Source organism: Miniopterus schreibersii (assembly GCF_964146895.1).
Source record: "Miniopterus schreibersii genome assembly, chromosome: 7".
Classification (NCBI taxonomy): domain Eukaryota; kingdom Metazoa; phylum Chordata; class Mammalia; order Chiroptera; family Miniopteridae; genus Miniopterus; species Miniopterus schreibersii.
This window is the reverse complement of record NC_138108.1, coordinates 78351908-78375022: the sequence shown is the minus strand read 5'-3', so window position 1 is coordinate 78375022 and position 23115 is coordinate 78351908.

Here is a 23115-nt window from a genome sequence, read left to right as displayed (position 1 = left end):
CGCAAACTCAGCGCTCCTGGCACTCACACTGTGCCCCTGCTTTGTCTCTTAAGCCAAGAGGAATATATTGGCGCTCACTGCCTTCGTTTTACTTACGATACATATTCTACAAACATTATTTTGCATCTAATTTTTAATTTAAAAAGAGACTCGTCTAAGTGTGGCCTTCCTTGTCTCCCGACGTTACCTTTCCAGTGCTGACAGTGTTCCCGGAGCCCCTGCTGCCCTCTCTCATTCCATGCGGCCGAGGCCTCTCTCCCGGGGTCGGGAAGACCAGGGGACCTGGACAGAAGGCGTTTGGCCCAGACAGTGAAACTAGCACAAGCTGACCCCGGCCAGATCTCCGCTGGATTATTTAACACCTGCGCGTCCTTGGGAAACTTACCTAACCTCTCTGTGGCTCATCTTCAAAACGCACATGGGCCCTGCTGGGTGGCCCCCTTGGTCCGAGCGTCCCCCCCACACCAAAAGGTTGAGGGTTCAATTCCTGGTCGGGGCCCAGGCCTAGGTTGCAGGTTTCACCACCCCCCCCCCCCATTGGGGAATGTAAGGGAGGCAACCAATCGATGTATCTCTCTCACTTGGTCTTTCTCTCTCTCTCTCCCCTCCTTCTTTTTTCTAAAAATCAATAAAAACATATCCTCAGATGAGGATTTTTTTTAAAATCATATGTGGGATTGTGTAACTTGCAATGCTGTGGGGAATTGAACTAGACAGACAGAGGAAATATAAATTAGATACAGCATTTTTGGTGGACAATTTGTGGAAACTATTAAAATATTAAATGTTCCCATCATTTAACCAGCAATTCAATTACTTTGAATCTATTCCATAAAAATGCTCTCCAAACTTTACGTAGATTTATGGACAGCTAATTCATTGCAGCATTGTTTTAGATAGAAAAAAATGAGAAACAACCATCAATATGAGAATTGCTAAATAAATTAGATTACAACAATACTAGGAAGCACATCAAGCAGTCTTTAAAATGAGCACTGTAGATAGCACACTGACATAGGAAATTTCTACGATATAAGTGAAAACTACCCTCCCTCCACTCTCCATGTGGAGTGGGAAGCCCAGAACGGTGTGGAGATGTCCTGATTTCCCATCGAGCAGAAAGCAGCACAGGGCCTGCCATCCTCCTAATGTAATGTCCAAATAGAGTGGCTCCTGCCCCAACAGACAGCCATCCTTAAGAAACCTGTTGATAGCTGAGTCTCTATCTCCTAAAAGTTATAGTTCTTTACAGTCCTAAGTATAGCTGTGACAACCTGAAATCTAAACAAGCCCCTCGTAAACGTGCATTCTGTGAGGTGAGGCCCCGTGCTCACGGGACTGGGAGGAGGAGCCGCTATATTTGGACATGTAGTTCATCCACACTCACATGGTCACCACCTGGCTGTGCCACTATTTCTTGCCTGAGAAAACTGGGTCAGAAATGTCGCATAAAGGCATCTCCAAGGAGCTCCAATGAATGATTTATTCATTCCCTGGTTCTTTCATTGTTACTGAGCCTGCCTCTAAAGTAAAGGCCAGCCTGACCCCTGCCTTTTTCTGTCACAACTCATATCACACTTGTCCGTCTCCTTCTTGACACCATAAAACCCTTGAGGGGAGGTTCAAAGAAAGATGAGAAAAGACCCTGCTAAAAACAGATGCCGGGGGAGAGGTGGGTGAGGCCATGACAACCATCCATACTGGGTCCCAAAGACCAAAGTGCTCTCAAAATTAGGAGGGTGGCTAGGCTTGAAGTTTTGATTTTTTACTTTTCTTTTTATTTCTTGCAGTGGAATGGCCTGGCCATTTTAAAAACTAACAGTGATGTTGCCTGGAAATTTCCCCTTGTGAACAGTGCCTTTCCACTGAGAGACGAGAAACACCTGAAAGTGTGGTTTGTTTGTGCACATCTGGACAGCAGGAGCACAAGGGGCCCAGGTCCTTCCGCCAGAGCAGAGGAGACCAGCAGGGCTCGAAAAGCCAGGCACAGCCTCCATCCCCAAGGCTCTCACCGCAGCTCTGGATCAGAGCACACCAATGTGTCTGAGAGAAGGCCTGGCTCCTGTAGGGGGCCTGAGGTTAGCCAGCTTATGGATGGACTGATTGTTAACGGTGCAAAGAAATGACAAGCCTTAGAAGAGGAATCTCAGTCAGCACCAGCTGGCCCTGAGACTGTGAGGACAGGAAGTGGAGCCATTCGTGTTATGAGCCAAGCACACACATCACCTCATATAATCCTCACAATGCTTACCCAGAGTCGACGTTTATGTCCTGACTTCCTAGACTAGGAGCCCGAAGCTCAGAGGTTAGGGAACTGCCCCAGATAGCTATTTCCATGGGGTGAGGTTAGAATTTGAACCCAGACCTGTAGGATTCCCAAACCTGTGCTTTCCCCATATGTCCTTGCACAGACATCGCTGTAGTCAGAGCTGGTGGGGCCATCATGAAATAAATCTCAAATGCAGCATTTTCTGCAAATTCCAGCTAAGTTTGAGAGTTCATGGGATTGAACTCACCGTGGACCCCCTCCCAAAGCCAGAAAGTCCACAGGGATGAATCCCACCCGGTCCCACAAGCAGGGTTCAGTGCCCCGTGGGAGGCAGGGGCTGCTCTTCCCCCCTCTGTGCTGAGTGCCACCAGGGACGGCCTGTGGGGCAGGTCCCACCAAGCTGCTCCCATTGGCCCAGCACAGCGCTTTGAGAAGGGTACCAGGCCTGCTAGCTCTTGAAAGAAAAATAAAAACATTCTTTCAGCAACCCTGTCAGAGTGCCTGCTGCCATTCAGTGAAATTACACTTGCAACAGGGCCTGGCACAAAATGAGCCGTCCACAGGCTTAGCTTCTCTATGCCAAGAACTTTCTAGGAGGTTGGCGTAAACTCCCAATGAGCCTTCCAGGTAAGCATGGTCAGCTCCATTTCACGTGTCGTAATGGTGCTTTCTTATGGTGACGTGCAATTTTTTTTTCAAAACTGTAATTGGGTAATACCAAACAAAGTAAATAAACAACTCTTAAGTCAAGAGTGCAAAATGAAAGCTGCTTATTGTTTAAAGGTGCAAAAGCAAGAAAACAATATACACATCCATATTTTAAGTAGTTGTATGGATGATACGCAATTTATCCATCCAACTTGGGCACCTAAAGGGGTGTGAGCCTGAGCTGTGCATTGACGAAGACCCGGACATGTACAAAGGAAGCTCTTGTTCTGCTCCAAGACACAGGCAGCAAACCAAGGAGAAGGGCAACATACGATGAAAGAAAAGCGGCAGTTCAAGACAGTGAGCTCCTGTGTCACACCAGGCTGAAATGCTCTCTTGATCAGGCAACACCGCTTCCAGGAAGCCTTCCCTGATAGCTGCAGATAACAACCACTCTTGTGAGCATTTCTCTGCACATTTCTTTGCACATGGCATCAACTTGAGAGAGAATATGCTGACTTTGCCACTCCCCCAACAGACTGAACTCGCTGCGGGCGGGCCCTGTGATTTGTGCTTTCTGTGTTCTCCTAAGACCTAGCAAAAAATTGGTGCCAGAAGGAAAAGTGTTTATTGGTGTGGCATTGGGGTAGTGAGAGCTGGTTTTCTGGGTCTGGCTCAGGCTGGGGATTTCCTGCAGAGAAAGAGAGTGTGACACAGTGAAAATTATTAAAATCCCACCTTGCTGGAGTCCAGGTCTCTCCTCGGCTCTCACTCCAGTTACCTAGTTTCATCTGGGGCTAAATGCTAATTCACAGTGGTGTACAGATACAATTCTTTTAATCTTAAGAAGTGTTCAAAATGAAAGAAAAGGGGCACTAGGTTATGTGCCAAGGGATCTGAGTGTAAATATCAGTTCTGTCACTAAAACAGTCAGTGACAGTGAGGAGGCTCTGAATCTTCACTTCCCCATCCACAAAATAACAGGGTTGAACTAGCTGAACTCTGAACCTGAGACACCCCCCCTCCAGAGTTAAAGTCCTGTTAACCTGAGGAAACAGGATGGGGAGGCCAGCCAGCCCTCCGCAGGCTGACACTAGGCCTGGACATCAGGGAAAGCAGGGGCCTTTGAATAAAGACTTGACAGATAGGCGCCGGAGCATCCTAAGCCTCCCTCACCATTCTTCAAGTTATAATTCCACCTCATTGTCACCAACACCCCAGTTTCTGCAGTAATTTCATTACAGTTTATGGCCTGGCTCCTCCAGCCTTCCTAGTCAGATAAGCAGCTTTGACAGCAGTGATTTGCAAGGTTGGGAGCAGTGAACAACCAGCCAGATCAACAGTGTGGGTGGAGGAAATCGATTTACCCCTGAAGAGAAGGCCACCTCCTGCAAAGCCACTAGGACAGCGTGGTTGAGAGGGCCGCGGCGGCAGGGGGCGGGGTGGGCGGTGTGCTCAGACAGACTCGGCATAAGGATGGGCTCACAGGCACAGACACAGGCAGGCAGGATCTGGTTATGAGCCCAAGAAAGCAGGTATGGACCAGTTCCCCCCGGGGGGGGGGGGCCAGCAATGCAAAGTGCAAGAGTGGGAGAGGGTGGGGCAGGGAGATGGGCTCACCTACCACCGTCCTGCATGGAAGGAGGCAGGCACTCCTGGTCCCACTCCTTTGGGCGTGTGCTCAGCCTCCCTGAGCCTGATTCCCCAGGGGTGAAGAGGGCAGTAGCTATCTCCAGGTGTGTGACATTCGTGTGGAAGGGCGCAGCCCCGTCCCGCACCTATAAGGTTGCATCCTCCTGACCAGTCACATCTTCAGAACCTCAGGCCCAGATTCCACAGGTGTGACCAGCTGCGAGCCTCCGGCTGGGAGCACAGACACCAGTTTATTCATGTGTTCAGCTTGTCTGTGAGCTCCCTGCGGGAAAACGTTGGCCACATCTTATTTTGCCTTGTATCTCCTGGGTGTAGCCAGGGCTTGACCAGGAAGGTGCCTGGGTTCATTTGAAGGGGGCTGGGGACACCCATGGCACCTGGGAAGTCACAGTAAAATTGCGTCCACTGGGGCCTAGAGTGGGAAGGAGAAGCCTGAAGGGAAAGGCCCATTTTCTATTATCTTATCCTAAGTAACTCAGCCCCACTGAGGCCTAACGTGATTACCTGCCTACCTGTCTCACTCCCATCAGGCAGGCTTTCTAGAGGGGAGTTAACCAGTGTGTCCATATTACACCCACAGACAGCCAGTTTCAACTGGCCAGGTAGATCTGAAATGCAAATGTGGGATGAAGGGAAGAGGGTCCTCACAAGGTGGTGTGGAACCCTGGCCAGGAGGCCAGGAGGCCAGGAGGCCAGGAGGCAGGAACAGCATTACTGGGCAGAGTGACTTTGGCTCTCTTTAAGTCCTAAATGCACCTGGGAATGGGACTGTGGGTCCAACAAACAGTCACTGGCCCCTGCCTACCAGGCACTGTTCTAGGCACATTGCATGTGTTAGCTCATGTCATCCTCACAGCAGTTGTGAGGCAGGTGCCCTCAGAGAACCCATGTTACAGATAAAGATGCAACCACAAACAAAATAGGGCTACAGGCCCACCTGCTCAGGTGTATACCTGGTGACACAGGGAGGGGATGTATCTTCGAGCTTCGCCACCACAGCACTCTTAACATGTAGAGCTGGGTCATTCTTCTTTGTGGTGCCTTCCTGTGCATTATAGGAAGTTTAGCAGCATAGTTGGCCCTCTCCCAGTTGTGGCAACCAAAAGTATCTCCAGACATTGTCCAATGTCCCCTGGGGCAGAATCACCCTGATGGAGAGCTGCTGTCTTAGAAAGTAGCAACAGATGATTTCAGGGCCCAGTTTATTACCTGCCAAGAGAGATGGAAACTGGAATTCAAGGTGGGCCACTGAGAGGGCACAGGAAAGGGTGCTGAGCTCAACCTGGTGAGTCAGGTGGGAGAATGAGCTGGTGTGAAGATGGGGAGGGGTCTGCGGGGGAGAGAGGGGTAGGAGATGTCCCAGATAGAGGGACAAGGGTGGTGTGAAGGGGAGCTGGTAGCATACCAGGACCACCTCAGAGCTTTTCATAGATTCACTTGTCCGTGCCCATGCCCACTGAACCAGAAGCTTCAGGGTAGGGTCTGTAATCTTCCTTTTACCAGGCCCTCTTTATGTGCATCCAGCCAGCACTGAGGTTGGAAATCATAGGAATTGGTCATGGCTGATGCTTCACATGTGAGCAAAAGCTTCAGAGAGCCTCACAGGACTCCCTCAGCCTCAGGATAGAGAGCACTGGGTGTGTGGCTGTGGCTGTGGCCTACTCTGTCACCCCATGGAACAGGCTGCTCCTTACCTGAAATCTGGTTACACCTGGGCTTACCCACCTATTTGCATGGCCTTAACACAGCCGTCTGCATGGTGGGAGGAAAAAAACATAGATAGTGTTTGGAGTCGAACAGAACTCAGTTTGAATTCACTATTTGGAGTTTATTACCATTGGCCTTTTTAAGAGTCAGTTTTCCTATCTGTAATATAAATACAAAAGTCTCTACCACCTGGGCATTTTAAGGCTGCAACTATATGAGTGAAACATGATGACGCAGTCAGTTGTCATCAAAGGCTCCTGCTGTCGGCATCTGGCACGAAGCAGCTGTTCAGTACATGGCCCCCAAGTTCTCGATGTTTTGAGTTCATGTGGACCAAGAGAGACCACCCATCGGAGCCTCTGGGAAAGTTTATTAAAACACAGAGACCCAGGTTAAAGCCAGGCTTCCACGGCATGGGGCTTTCCTCCCAAATGTCCTCTAGTTCTAGCATCAACCACGACGTCTGGGGGAATATGAGGGATGAGCTGCGAGCCACATCTCTGCTTTGGTGACCAGAGCCAGGCACCCACTCAGGCTCCAAACCCGTTTCCAAGCAGGTTTGCCCAGTTTTTCCACACCCTGAGGGCCTTCCTCTGGTCCAGGGCAGCTCTTACCACCACATGCCGATCATTTCCCGGGCCCCTCACTGAGCCACTGCTGAGCGTGGGGCTTCCACCACCACAATTGCAACTAGGGCGATGCCTGTGTCTGAACGTTGGCCTTTCACTTTCCCTGCTTCTTGGGGGCTGCATTTCCATCAGGAGCTCTGAGGTCCTTTCACTCTGGGCCTTTTGTTTCACACTCAGCAACCAGTGACTTTACATGGGCTCAGTTTTCTCTGCACCATACCCCAAATCTGCTAGTTGCGCCCAAAACCCAATTTTAAACATGCATTTGCTTCTAGGTTTAAAAAAGTCAGCACTTTCTCTCACAAATAAAATTACAGCTATCAAGTACAGTAAGTGTTATTTTTTTAGCTGAGCCTGCAATTGGCAAATGGGTCCATAGGAAACGTACAGGAAACAGTCTTGGGAGCAGTTTTAAAGATGATACCACTGAGTGTGCAATGCGCACCCACGTGGGTGAGTAAGCAGGAGGATCACGGGGCTGACCCGGGGTCTGTCCCAGCCCCGCCAGTCTCTAAACGGAGGAGCCGCGGCAGGAGAAATCGATCCTGCAGGTCCAGGGTGGGGCTGCGGGAGAGTCCCCGGTGCATCCCGCAGAGGGGCTGGCACCTCAGGAAGACAGTGAGCACGTGTCAGCGACGCTTACTTCTCAGCAGGGAGTTTACAGCCCAGGGAACCTTTGGCGATGCCCCCAGACGTGTGCAGTTGTCACGATTCGAAGGGAGGATGCTACCAGCATCTAATGGTAGAGACCAGGGATCCAGCTATCCATCCTACACAGGACAGACCCTCTGACAGCGGAGAATTATCCAGACCAAAATGCCAGTAATGTCAAGATCGAGAGAGCCTGGCTTACAAAGTATCTTTGCTTTCCGGGTGAGGAAAGGGGGGCTCAGTGGGACGAAATCCCTTCCCCAATATCAGCAAGCAAAGGAAACAGGGTTCAGCTTGAGGTGTAGCTCCATAATAAACCTCGGGTCACTGTTTAGCCACAGGGAGTTCTCCGCACCCACCATAAAGATGTTTGCATGGCCTGTCTTAGCCCTTTATCAAGCTATGACGTTAGCCACGTGCCTGAAGGAAAACACAAATGAACAAATGCACACGCAGTATTTAAAGTTAGGGAACAATGCATAGCTTTGTTCTCAAACTGCCAGATCGCTTTTATCAAATCACTTACCTTCCCTAAACCTCACTTTCCTCATTTAAAGAAAATAATAGCACAGAGGTTATATTACTGAGAACTACCTAATACAGCCATGCGTGCCTGCAATTCCTCCAGCTAATTAATCAATGTGAAGATTTATCAGTCCAACCTAAATTCTGATTTGCTTGTAAGAGGGAGACATGCTTTAATCCAAAGGAATGAGAGGTGAATGATGGCATTTCCAGAAACATGGCAAAGGGCAAAGAAGATGATTGGGTGGAGGGTCACCTACCTGTTTATCCTGGAACTGCTGCATCCGTCATGGGGTCACGGGAAACCAGCCAGAGGTCAGAGCTGATGTGCTGAGGGAAGCGGAACCTGCCAAGACAGGCGCAAACCTCAGCAGCTGGGCCCCGCTCAGCGGCCAAGTTCACCGCTGCCTTGTGAGGTCCTTGCACCTGCTCTTGGGATAACACTTTGTCACGGGTGCCTTGCTCTCAGGGTTCTTCTCCTTCTGATAGGAGACCACTGATACCAAACCAAAGGGTTTGAGCTAACTTAGACAGGCAATGGAGTTATGGGGATCTTGTGCGTGGTGGAGTGACATCATCACTTGTTTTAGAATTCAGTGATTTAAAACCTTTTTGATGTAAATAACATAAAACTCTCTTTTATCTGTGGTGTAAAATTCTGAAGAACTAGGAGAAGCCTACCCAAAGGGCAGATTTCTTTTTCAGAGCTTTGTAGGGAGGAAGTCGGCTGCTTGGTCATTAGTGAATTTCCCATCACAGGAGAGTCAAACAGGATGTGGGTGGTTTCTTGCCCCTTTCCACTGGCATCTGCTCTCCCTTCTTGTGCTTTAACTGCATTATAGTTGGAGATATGACCATCTAGCACGGGACCACTTTTCCCAGATGCCTTTGTAGTTGGAGGAGGGCATAGGATCAGGTGCTCACCAATAGAAAGTGGCCGTTTGCCTTTTCATTGCAAGCAACTTCACCTAGTTGCCCCCTTCCTGCGAGTACGAACCTGGAGGTACATGAGACTCAGGTTACCATGAGGACAGAAACAACAGAGTAAAGTGGGAAGATCCATCTGAATGTTTCAATAGATGCAGAAGAAATTGACGAAAAGTAACTTCCATTTCTGAGAAAAACTCAGAAAATTATAGATATCAGGCAACTCCTAACCCTAATTTAAGGAGTATTAACAGCCTACAGCTAACATCATTGTAAAGGGCTCGGTGCTTTCTACCTCACATCAGGAACAGAGCAATGATGCCAGCTCTCATCACGTCACTTAACATTTCACTGGAGATCCTAGCCAGTGCAATAAGGCAATAAAAAGAAATAAAAGCCATGTAATTGGAAAGGAAAAAGTGAAAGTGCCTTCATTACAGACCATATGATTGTTTATGTAGAAAACCCTAACAAACCACAAAAAAACCTACAATGAATTTACATTCCTACCAAATGAATTTGTCAAGGCTGCAGGATAAAATTCAAACACAAAAATAATTTTATTTTCGATAATTAGCAATAAAAATTAGAAAGGAGATTTTTTTAAAAACTTCATCTAAAATAGAAAAATAATAGCATACTTAGATATAAAGTTAATGAAAAATGTTTGAGACCTCTACACTGGTAGCTGAGAAACAGTCATGAGTGATATAAAAGGCTGACTAAATAAATGGAGAGATGTACTATGTTAATGGATTTAAAAGGATTCAATATTTTTAATATAACACTTCTGAAAATGATCTAAAGATGTAAAGCAATTCAAATAAAAGTACTAAGAGACTTTTTGAAGAAATTGATAAGCTGATTCTAAAATGTATATGAAAATACAAAGAACCTAGAATACTCAAAGCAGTATTGAAAAATAAATAAATCAGAGGATTAACATTCCCTGATGTCAAGACATTCCATAAAAAAATTCGTATTCATATAAGTGTGGTATTTGCATAGGGACTGACAAATAGATAAATGAAACTAAAAAAAGAAAACCAGCAGTAGATTCTCATTTATAAGGATGTCTGATTTTCTACAACAGTGTTAAAAGCCTGGAACTGTAGTATCATATTAATGGAAGTGTAAAACGTACAACCAATTTGGAAAAAGTTTCAACAATGTCTTACAAAGCTAAACATATTCTTACCCTATAACTCACCAATTCTAATTTTAGGTATATCAGTTCCAACAAACTGGATATGAACTTTCACAGCTTTATTTATAACTTTCAAAAACAGGAAACACTCCTCACATCCGTTGATAAAAGAGTAGAAATGTGAAATGTGGTATATTCATACAATGTATTATTATTGATGAGTTAAAATGAATGGACTACTGCTACACATAATGACAAATAAATCTTAACAGCATTGTGCTGTGTGAAAGAAGCTTTATAAAAATGAGAAATGTTGTACTATTTTAATCATTTGAAATTCTAGAATAAAAAATCTAATATCTGCAGGAAAAAAAGAACAGTGGTTTCCTCTTGAACAGGTGGTTTTGAACTTGGAGGATCACAGGGAAACTTTCATGATAATGGTCTGTGTCTCAGCAGGTGTTTAGGTTACACAAGGTATGTTCATGTGCAAAAAGTCAGTGAATGTATACTGAACGTATATGCAGTTCATAGTATATGAGTTGTATATCAAAAGAAAAACAGTTACATACAAATATTGAACTCTAATAATATGCATGGTGAAATATTTAAGATAAAGTGTATTATTGTCTACAATTTACTTTAAAATGTATCAAAAAACTAAAATGGAATGATGGATGGTTAGAGGGATAGATGATTAGACTGTGATAAAACAAGTAGAGTAATATACTCAAGGTCAATTCTATATGGTAGACATTCAGGTGTTTACTGTAAAGAACTTTCAATGTTTGTTTGAATATTTTCATTTAAAAAATATTAGGTATATGCAACTTCAGTGCCTTGTCTTGTTCACTATTTCCTGGGATGAGAAAACCTTTCCATGGTAATTTTTGTTTTGTTTTTGTTTTTTGCCTACTCCTCTCCAGATTCCTTTGACCAGAAGGTGGTCATACACTTCAAGGTCCCTAAGGAGTGATATTTTATTAATAGGATCCAATCCTTATAATTCCATTATTCTTATCAGGGATTGGTTAACAATTCCAGCCAAATATGTATACAGGAAAGCCCTGTGTAGAGATTGTAGAGCAGTGTTTTATATTCTAAAAAGGAAGTTAGGGGAGAAACATTCTTTTTTTTTTTTGCCTTTGAATGATAATGTTTGTGGGGGAAATGAAAAACATGTAGGCTTTCTCATTACCTTCTCTGTGGAAGGCCCCAGTTATATAAACATGACATAGCATAGTAATGACACAGGTCATGTTAGCTGACTAATGTCTGATCATTCCTTGGCTGAGAGCCACTATTGTTCTGGCTTCTATAAGACTGGCCAAGGACTCTCCGGGATGTGGTTTTGTCCCCTACGTACACCCAGCTGGCTGCCACTGGGAGAAGAGACGGTTTTGCCCCACCCCCGTGTATGTTTGGTCCTGCCATCAGCTAAAATAAAGACATGTCTCATCCTCCTTCTGTTCCCCAGTTTTCCTCCAGACTATCTATATCTAGTGTGAACCTCCCTGGCCTTGATCGTTGGCATTACAATGTTCGACTTGAGAATCTTGGAGCTCCTGCAGCCATCTTTCAACCATAAGGAGATAAGTTTAAGGTCAAAAGCCAACATGCTGAAAAGGCAGAACAGAAAGGAGAGCAGAACTTGGGTTTGTGATAACATCAACCCACTCAGAACCACCCTTCTTCTGGACTTCTTATGAGAGAAGTATGGGGTTGACTGGAGCTAAGGCAATAAGCATGAAAACAAAAGCAAAAATGCAAAGGTTGGTGGAGCAAAAAGATAAAAAGTGTTTAGCTTTTAAAATATCATTATGAGATGCTTACACTCTCACCTATCTCCAGACTGCTTGTTAAATAAACAATAAACATCTGTATAAGTTAGTTGGGTATTATGTTACTTGCACATGAGAGCATTTTGAGTGCACACAGCCTTGAAAACAGAAAGCATACACAAGAAACCATGAGAAAATGATGTCCAAATTTATTAATTGAGGTTATTTTGTTTGCTACAACTCTGCCAGTCACTTTCTAAGAATAGGTTTTTGTTACCTGAAGTCATATGAAAAACTTTATGAAGAGAAGGAAACTGAGGTGCTGAGGAAGGAGCAGAATTTCACAGAATGGAGAACTCAGAAGCAAGGAAAGGCCTAAATAAGGGTCCAGATGTCATAATTCAAAACTCAACTGACCAGCTGAAATCCTCTGCCCTACCTTTACTTCACAGACAACCCAAAGTGGTTTCTAGGGATAGAGGAAATCTCCCCACTAAATGTCTAGAGGAAAAAATGCTTTCACTCAAGTAAACTTCACATGGAATGAAAACTACTCTCTTTGAATAGTATCAGTTATGATGCTATAGTTTCCAAGTAATGGGAAAACTCAACTGAAAGAGCTTACTGAATAAAGAAGCATTAGCTTATAAAACAGTAAGTCCACTGATAGGATAAGTTATAGGAGTAATTGGTCATCTCAGATGTGTCTACATGTAGCCATATTTTTCCCATCTTTCTGTTCTCTATTCTTGGTGCCTTCATTTTATCATTAGGCCAGATTCCTTCCTGATTGCAAGACAGCTGTAGTGGTTCTGGCATTTAATTGTTTTTCTTCTTCTGCCTCCTCTTGAGTCTTCACTACAGCTTCAGTATCACTTTCTTCATACAGGCTCCCTATGAGGCCCAGTTTGCCTAGTGGCATGTGGTAGTATGGTATTTTTGGTCTCCATATTAACAGCTCAGTGTTGCCTATTTTCTCATGGTCCCAACGCAATATGTCCTAAAGAAGAAAAAAAGGCAACTTTAATTGGGACAGCTTGGGTGTTATGACCAGTAGTTTGCACAAGGCTGAGCTATGTCAAAGGAACTTCTCAAACTTCTTGCAAAAATAAAAAAGAATGAAAAATTAACAAACAAAATATTCAAGAATGGTGAGACAATAAAAAAAATATGTGTAATAGGGATACCAGAAGCAGAAGAAAGAGAGAAAGCAGCAGAAGAAATTTTTGAAGTAATTTTGACAGACGATTTTTGAAAATTAATAACAGATATGGGACAACATGTTCAGAAAACATCAAGCAGAATAAATTCCAAAAAACAGACAAACATATATAGGCCATCATGTCTCAACTTCAAAGAACCAAGACAAAGACAAATCTTAAAAGAACCCAAGGGCAGGGCTTGGGATCAAACACATTACTTTGAGAGGACCAAGAATAAGAATTACATCAGACTTCTCTTCAGAAACCATACAAGCAAGAAGAGAATGGAATGAAATATTAAAAGTGTTGGGGAGGGTGGGGACTATCCACCTAGAATTCTGAATCCAGTGAAATTATCCTTCAAATGTGAAGAAGAAATAAAAGTTTGTTCAGAAAAACCAAAACTGAGACAATATGTCACCGGTAGTCCTGCCTTGCAAGAAATGTTAAAAAAAAATCCTTCAGAGAAGGAAAGTGGTATAAGTCAGAAATGTGGATCTATATATAAAAAGAGAGGGAATAAAGAAAGGTAGATAAAAATAAAATATTTTACTTTTCTTATTCTTAAATTATCTAACAGATAACTTTGTTCAAATTAATAATAGCAACAATGTATTTGGTAATTATAACTTATGAATAAGTAAAGTGAATGACCACAATGTTATACGGGAAGGGAGGGAGGAATTAGGAAAACTTTGTTATAAGGTACCTGTGCTACCCATGAAGCAGTATAGTGTTATTTAAAAGTGGACTTGGATTAGTTGTAAATCTAATTATAAACCTTAGGGAAACCAATAAAAATATTTTAAGAAGTAAAATTGATATGGTAAGAGAATTTAAAAATGGAATAATATAAAATGCTTACTTAAAACCAGACAAGGTAGGAAAATATTGGAAGACAAAAATCAAAACAAAGAGCAAGGACAATTAATAGGAAATGGTTACAAACATGGCAGATGGTAGATATGTCTCCAAATATATCAATAACTACTTTAAATATGAATGGCCTAAGTACATAAATAATTAAAAGAGTTTCAGAGTGAATTTCTTTTAAAAAACTCAACAATATGTTGTTTACAAGAAAGACACTTTGAGTATAAAGACATGGGTAGGTTAAAAGTAAAGAGATGGAGACAGATGTACCAAACTAACACTAATTTTTAAAAATGGTATATTAGCCCTGCCAGTGTGACTCAGCGGTTGAACATCGACCTATGATCCAGGAGATCAAGGTTCGATTCCCAGTCAGGGCACATGCCCGGGTTCCAGGCTTGATCCCCAGTAAGGGGCATGCAAGAGGCAGCCAATCAATGACTCTCATCACTGATGTTTCTATCTCTCTCCCTCTCTGAAATCAATAAAGATATATCTTTTAAAATAGTATATTAATTTTAGACAAAACTTCAAGACAGAAAAGCATCCTGGATAAAGAAAAGCATCAACTAATGATAAAAAGGTTAATTCTCCATGAATGCATAACAATCCTTAACAGGTATACACCTGGCAACACAGAATCAAAATATGTAAAGAAAACCGGATAGAACTGCAAAGATAAACAGAAAAATTCACTATCATATTTCAAGACCTCAACATCCTTCAATTATTAATTGACAGATCCAGCAGGCAAAAAATCAGTAAGAACTTAGTTGAACTGAACAGCATCATTCATCTGCTAGATTTAATTGACATGTATACAATATTTCATCCCGAAAAAGCAGAATATACATTCTTCAAAAGCTCAAATGAAACATTCCCCAAGATAGATCACATTTTGAGCCATAAAACACACCTTAACAAATTTAAAGAAATAGAAATCATGCAATGTCTGCTCTTAGACCATAATGGAATTAAACTAGAAATAAATAATAGAACAGATAGCTGGAAAAATCCCAAAATATTTAAAGATTAAATAACATATCTATAAATAATGCACAAGTTAAAGAAGTCTCAAGAAAAGTTTTTAAATAACATTTTGAACTAAATAAATATGAAAATACAACATTAAAATTCATGGAAAGTTGGAAAATGTATAGCATTGAATGCATATATTAAAAAAGAAGAAATGCCTAAAATCACTAATCTAATCTTCCCCATTAGGAAACTAGGGGGGGGGGGGAAGCAATATATTCCCAAAGCAAGCAGAAGAAAATAAGTAATAAAATTAAGGCAGAAATCAATGAAACTGAGAATGAGAAATAATAGAGAAAACCAAAAAAGTTGAAGCCTAGTTTTTCAATAAAATTGATAAACCTCTAACCAGACTAAAGAAAAAGAACAGGAATACACAAATTAGTAATATCAAAAATTAAAAAGGGACTATCACTACTGATTCTATAGACATTAAAAGGATATTAAAGAAATATTATTAACAACTTTTTACCACAAATGTCATAACTAGAATGAAATGAACCAAATCCTTGGAAGATACAAGCTGGCCACATTCAATGAAGAAAAAATATGCAGTCTAAATAAGCTTATATCTATAAAAGAAAATAAATCAATAATTAATAAACTTTTAAACAAGAAAGTGCCAAGCCCAAATGATTTCACAGGTGAATTCTACCAAAGAGTTAAGGAAAAAATGTTACAAATTGTCTACAATATATTCCAGAAAATAGAAGCTATGAGGTCATCATTACCTTAATGCTGAAATCAGATAGAGACCTAACAAGAAAGAAAAATAATGCACCAATATCTCTCACAAACAGCTGCGAAAAGTCCTCAACAAAATATTAGCAACTCAAATTTTAAAATGTGTAAACAAAATTATACACCACAACCAAGTGAGATTTATTATATGTATGGAAGGATCATTCAACCTTCCAAAAATAAATTAATGTAATCCATCACATTAATAGGCTAAAAAAAAAATCTCATGCTCATATCAATAGAGACAGAAGAAGTATTTTAAAGTTTTAAAAAATCCAATACCTTTTCATGACAAAAACAAACAAAAACCTCTCGGCATACTAATAATAAAGGAAACTTATTCAACTTGATAAAAAACATCTACAAATAACCAACTCATAGCATCATACTTAATTTTGAGAAACTAAATACTTTCCCATAAATCTGAGAACAAGGCAAGGGAACATATCCCCCTCTCACCACTTCTATTAAATATTGTACTGGTAGCTAACACAATAAGACAAGAAAAAAAAGTCACACAGATTGAGAAAGAAAAAGTAAGAATATCTTTATTTGCAGATGGCATCATTAGTTATGTAGAAAATCTCAAAAATCAACGAAAAACTCCTGAAATGAATAAGTGAATATAGCAAGTTTACAGGATACATGGTTAATATATAAAAGTAACTGTTTCCTATATAGCAGTATTGAACAATTAGTATTTGAAATTAAAAACACGATACCATTTATATTAGCTCCTATAAACAAAATATTTAGGTATGAATCTAAAAAAGTATCTACAGAATCTAAAAACTACAAAACTCTGTGAAAAAAATCAAATCATGAAATCAAATCACATAAATGGAGAATATTCTATGTTCATTAGTAGAAAGACGTGTTGTTAAGATGCTAATTTTCCCCAACTTGATCTATAAATGCAATGCATATCCAATAATTACCTCAGTTAATAGGCTTTGTGGACATTGACAACCTAATTCTTAAGTTTATAAGAAAAGTCAAAAGACACAGATTAACCAACACAGTACTTAATGAAGGAGAAGAACAAAAATGGAAAACTGACACTTCTCAACTTCAAGACTTACAATAAAGGTACAGTAACCAAGACCGTGCATTGCTGAAAGAGGCAAATAGTTCAATGAAACAAAATAGGAAGCCGAGAAATAAAGCCATGCAAATTTAGTCAACTGATCTTTAACAAAGAAGCAAAGACAATTTAATGTAGACAGGATAGTCTCTTCAACACATGGTGCCGAAACAATTGAACATCCATATAAAAAACAAAATCTAGATTCAGGTTTTGGACCTTTCACAAAAATTAACTCAAATTGTATCATAGACCTTATTTAAAATACAAAACTATAAAACTTCTAAAAGATAATGTAGGAGAACTTCAAAGTGCCCTAGGTTTGGCAATGAGTTTTCAGATACAACACCCCCAAGTCATGACTCATGAAAGAAAAATTTACTAAGTTGGACTTGATTAAAAGTGAAAACTTCTGCCCTGTGAAACACATTGTTAGAGGAACAAAAAGATAAGCCAAAAACCTGGGAGAAAGTCTTTGCAAAACATGTCTGATGAAAGACTTGTATGCAAAATACAAAGAACTCTTAAAACTCAACAATAACAAAAAAAAACAATTAAAAACTAGACAAACAATCTGGACAGACCTCTCACTGAAGAAAGCATACAGATAGCAGATATGCATATGAAAAGATGCTCAGCACCATATGTTATCAGTGAATTGTCAGTTAAAACAATGAAATACCACTGCATACCTATTACTATTGACAAAATCAAAAAAAATGACAGTACCAAATGCTAGCAAAAATGTAGGTCAAAGGAACTCTCATTCATTGCTGTGGGAAATGCAAATCATAAAGACAGTTTGGAAGACATTTTGGCAGTTTCTTACAAAACTAAACATAGAGTTATAATCAAGATGGCAAAGTAGGTGGACACTGTACCCAGCTCCTTCCTTGACCACATGAAAATTACAACTAAATTATGAAACAATCAACTCATGACCATGTGAAGACTAGCTGAACAGAAGTCCTATAACTAAGGACATGAAAAAGAAGCCATGTTGAGACTGGTTGGAGGGATGGAGAAGTGAAACAGGCAGGCCACACACCCAAGTATGGCAGTTAAAAAATCCAAAGAGATATCTCAGCTGCAGAGATCCCCCTGAGGAGTGAGGGGTGTCAGCCCCACATCAAGCTCCCCAGCACAGAATTCCAGGGCCAGGAAGAGGAGCCCCATCTGACTATAAAAAACAGTGGGAATTCTATTCTAAAAAACAGGTGAGACTGAAGGATGCTGGAAACTCAGGCATCCTCTTAAAGGCCCTGAACACAAACTCTGATTTGCAGGCACTCACCTTGGGCTCCAGTGAAGAAAAAGTGGCTCAGGGGGTGCCAGAGACATAAAGGGAGAAACTGAGTGGTATGGCTTCAGGGCAACGGCTGCAGGGACTCCCACCATTGTTCCTCTATTGAGCCCTTCTCTGTGCAGACAACAAATACTGTCATTCTTATGTCAAGTCCTCCCACCATACAGTCAAATCTGAATCTACATTAACCTGTTGAATTCCTCTAGCTCCACCCTGACAACTTCCTCAGACCCAGCCACATTCAATTTGCCCACTGCCTGAAGCTCTTTGAGGAACAATCAGACAGGACCTGCATTGCGCTGTTTCTTTAAAAATTCCATTGACGCTCAGGGGTTGCCAGAGTCAGGCAGGGAGAAACTGAGTTGTGTGGGTTCAGGGTGAGGCTGGAGGGATGGCCATCATTGTCCCAGTGTTGAGCTTTCCCTGCACATGGCCAAACCTGATTCTGCATTAGCCTTGTGAACTCCATTAACTCCACCACAAATTCTCCCTGAGACCCTACCCCATCACAAAGACCTCAGGCCAAGGAGTGGCTGACCTCAGTGTATCTTGAGACTTTTGTTGAATGGCCTCATGTTCATCACTGGTGACAAATCTCAATCTGTATTAACCTGGTGAACACCACTCTCCCCACCCTGTCGACTCCCTGAGACCTTGCCTGGCCCTACTCAAATACTGCACAGGACTCTTTCAGCACCTGAACCTTACAGGCTGTGAGCAGGGGGTGACAAGTCTCCAAGTGCCTTGAACCTTTTGTTAACCTTCCCCAGGCCTGGTCTGGTGCCAGCCAGCCTCAATATGCAGTGTGGCCTTTCCCACATGCAACCAGTCACAGCACAGACAGCTACCAACCACGGATAATTTTATAGCTTCTAACACATAGCCCTAAGCTGGTCACAGGAAGCATTTGAAATTGACCTGCACCAGAGCCACCCTCACCCCAAGAGGCCCCAAAACCAACACAGTCAGTGAATAGCTTCAGACCACAAAGAGCACCACTCACTTAGCTCCACAAGTGGCACATTGAAAGTTTGAGAGGCACCAGACTCCACTGGAGCAAATCCCAATCCATGTGGTCAGTGCCCACAGAGCAACTCATATGCTGTGGTTGTGACCAATCTTCACAGGCAGTCAGCCTGAGGATTAATCCTACCCACTGATGTGCCAAGAGCAAACAAGGCTCAACTACAACAGGTGGCCACACAAGGGACACTCCTGGAGCACCCAGCTCAAGTGATCAGGGAGACTACACCACTGGGACTCACAGAATACCTACTAAATAAGGCCACCTTGCCAAGACTTGGAAACATAGCAGATCTACCTAATATATAGAAACAAACACATAGAGGAAGCTAAAATAGGGAGCCAAAAAAAAAAAATGTCCCAAATGAAAGAACAGGAGAAATCTACAGAAAAACACCTAATGAAATGGAGGTAAGAAGTCTACCAGATACAGAGTTCAAAACACTTGTTATAAGGATGCTCAAGGAATTTAGTGAGAACTTCAACAAAGACACAGTACACATAGAAAGGATAGAAACCATTTTTAAAAAGAGAAATGAATGATACAATAACTGAAGTAAAGAATACACTAGAAGGGATCAACAGCAGATTAAATGAAGCAGAGGATAAGATTACAATGTAGAAGACAAGATGGCAGAAAGCACCCATTTAAAAGAGCAAAAAAGAAAAAAATGAAAAAATAAGGTTAGTTTAAGGGAAGTCTGAGATGATATCAAGCATAACAGCATTCTCATCATAAGAATACCAGAAGGAGAATAGAGAGAGCAAGGGATTGATAACCTATTTGAAGAAATAATGACTGAAAATTTCTCTAGCCTGACAAAGGAAATAGAATAAAAGTCCAGGAAGTACACAAACTCTTAAATAGGATGGACTCAAAAAAGCACAAAAACAAGACATATCATAATTAAAATGGCAAAGGTTAAAGACAAAGAAAAAATATTAAAAACAGCAAGAATAAGACAGTTACCTACAAGGCAGCTTCCATAAGACTCTCAGCTGCTTTCTCAAAAGAAACATTTCATGCCAGAAGGGATTGGCATGAAATTTTCAAAGTAATGAAAAACAAAGACCTACAACCAAGACTACTCTACCCTGCAAGGCTATCATTTAAAATTGAAGGAGAGATAAAGAGCATATCAAACAAGAAAAAGCTAAAGTAGTTTATCACTGTCAAACCAGTATTACATGTTAAAGAGACTATTTTAAGAAGAAGAAGAAAGAAACATAAATATAAATAATAAAATGGTAATAATTACATACTTATCAATAATCATTTTAAATATAAACAGATTAAAGTTCTAATCAAAAGACATAGAGTAGCTAAATGGATTAAAAAATAAGACAGATACATATGCTGTCTACAAGAGACCCACTTCGGATCTAAAGACAAACACAGACTGAAAGTAAATGATGGAAAAAGACATTTCATGCAAATGGAAACAAAAAATAAAAGCTGGGGTAGCAATACTTACATGAGACAAAATAGACTTTAAAACAAAGGCTATAACAAGAGACAAAGAAAAACACTACATATAATAAAGGGATCAATCCAACAAGAGAATATAACCCTTGTAAACATTTATGCACCCAAATATATAAAGCCAGTATTGATGAACATAAAGGGAGAAATCAACAAACACTAATACAGTCCATCTGGCATGGTTCAGCAGTTGAGTATCAACCTATGATCCAGAAGATCAAGTTTCAATTCCCAATCAGGACACATGCCTGGGTTGCAGGCTCTATCCCCAGTAGGGGGCATGCAGGAGGCAACTGATCAATGACTCTCTCATCACTGATGTTTCTATCTTTCTCCCTCTCCTTTCCTCTCTCTGAAATCAACAAAGACATATTCTTTTAAAAAACACAGTAATACAGTCATAGTCAGGGACTTTAATACTCCATTGATATCAATGGATAGATCATCAAGACAAAAAATCAAAAAGGAAACAGCAGCCTAAAATGATACATTATATCACATGGATTTAATTGTTATTTTTAGAGCATTTCCACACCAGAACAGCAGAATATACATTCTTTTCAAGTGTACATAAAACATTTTTCAGGACAAACTATATGTTAGGCCACAAACAAGTCTCAATAAATTTAAAAGATTGAAGTCATATCAAGCATCTTCTCTGACCACAATGGTACAAAACTAAAAATCAATTACAAAAATAATAAAGAACACACAAACATATGGAGGCTAAATAACATGCTACTAAACAATGAATGGGTTAACATTGAGATCAAGGAAGAAATTAAAAGATACTTGAGACAAATGAAAATGAAAACAAAATGACCCCAAATCTATAGGACACAGTGAAAGCAGTTCCAAGAGCTCAATTGATAGCCATACAGGCCTACCTCAAGAAAAAGAAAAATCTTAAATAAGTAATCTAACATTACACTTAAAGGAACTAGAAAAAAGAACAACAAACAAAACCCAGAATGAGCAGAAGGAAGGAAATAATAAAGATCAGAGCAAAAATAAATGAAAGAGTCTAAAAAAATACAAAAGATCAATTAAACCAAGAACTGGTTATTTGAAAAAATAAACAAAATTTATAAACCTTTAGGCAAATTCATCAAGAGAAAAAGAGAGGACCCAAATAAATAAAATCAGAAATGAAAGAGGAGAAATGACAACTGACACCACAGAAATACAAAGGATCATAAGAAAATACTACAATTATATGCCACCAAATTGGACAATCTTAAGAGACAGATAAATTCCTAGAAACACACAATTTTCCAAGAAGAAACAGAATATATGAATAGACCAATTACTGCCAATGAAATCAAATTAGTAATCAAAAAATTCCCAACAAATGTAAGTCCTGGACCAATTGGCTCCATAGCTTTATTTTACCAAACATTCAGAGAACTAACATGTGTCCTTCTCAAACTATTCCAAAAATTTCAAGAGAAGGAAAGGTTCCCAAGCTCATTTTACAAGGCCAGCATTATTCTGATTCCAAAACCAGACAAAAGCATTTTTTTAAAAAATTATAGGCCAATATCTTCAATGAACATGGATGCAAAAATCCTCAACGAAATATTAGCAAACCAAATTCAGCGATACATAAAGATCATACACCCCAATTAAGTGGGAATTGTTCCTGCTATGGAAGATGGGTTCAATACTTGCAAATCAGTGAATGTGATACATCACATAAACAAAACGAAGGATAAAAATCATATGATCATATCAATAGGTGCAGATAAAGCATTTGACAAAATCCAGCACCCATTTGTGATAAGAACTCTCAGCAAAATGGGAACAGAGGGGACATACTTCAACATAATAAACACCGCATATGACAAATCCACAGCCAACATCATACTCAATGGGGAAATGCTAAAAGCATTTTCTTTAAGAACAGAAACAAGACTAGGTTATCCATTCTCACCACTTTTATTCAACCCAGTATTGGAAGTCCTAGCCACTGCAATCAGACAAGAAAAAGAAATAAAAGGCATCCAAATTGGAAATAAAGAAGTAAAATTGTCATTTGCAGGAGGCATAATATTATATACAGAGAACCTTAAAGATTTCACCAAAAAAACTACTAGAAATAATAAATGAATTCAGTACAGTAAAAGGATACATAATTAATATTCAGAAATTGGTTGCATTTTATACACCAGTAATAAACTATCAGAAAGAGAAATTAAGAAAACATTCCCATTTACAATTGTATCAATAGGAATAAACTTCACCAAGGAGGTAAAAGATCTATACTTGGAAAAGTATAAGACATTGAAGAAGATACAAATAAATGGAAGCATTTACTGTGCCCATGGGTAGGAAGAATTAATATTATTTAAAAGTCCATACTACCCAGGAAATCTATAAATTGAATGCAATCCCTACAAAATACCAATAGCATATTTCACAGAACTAGAAC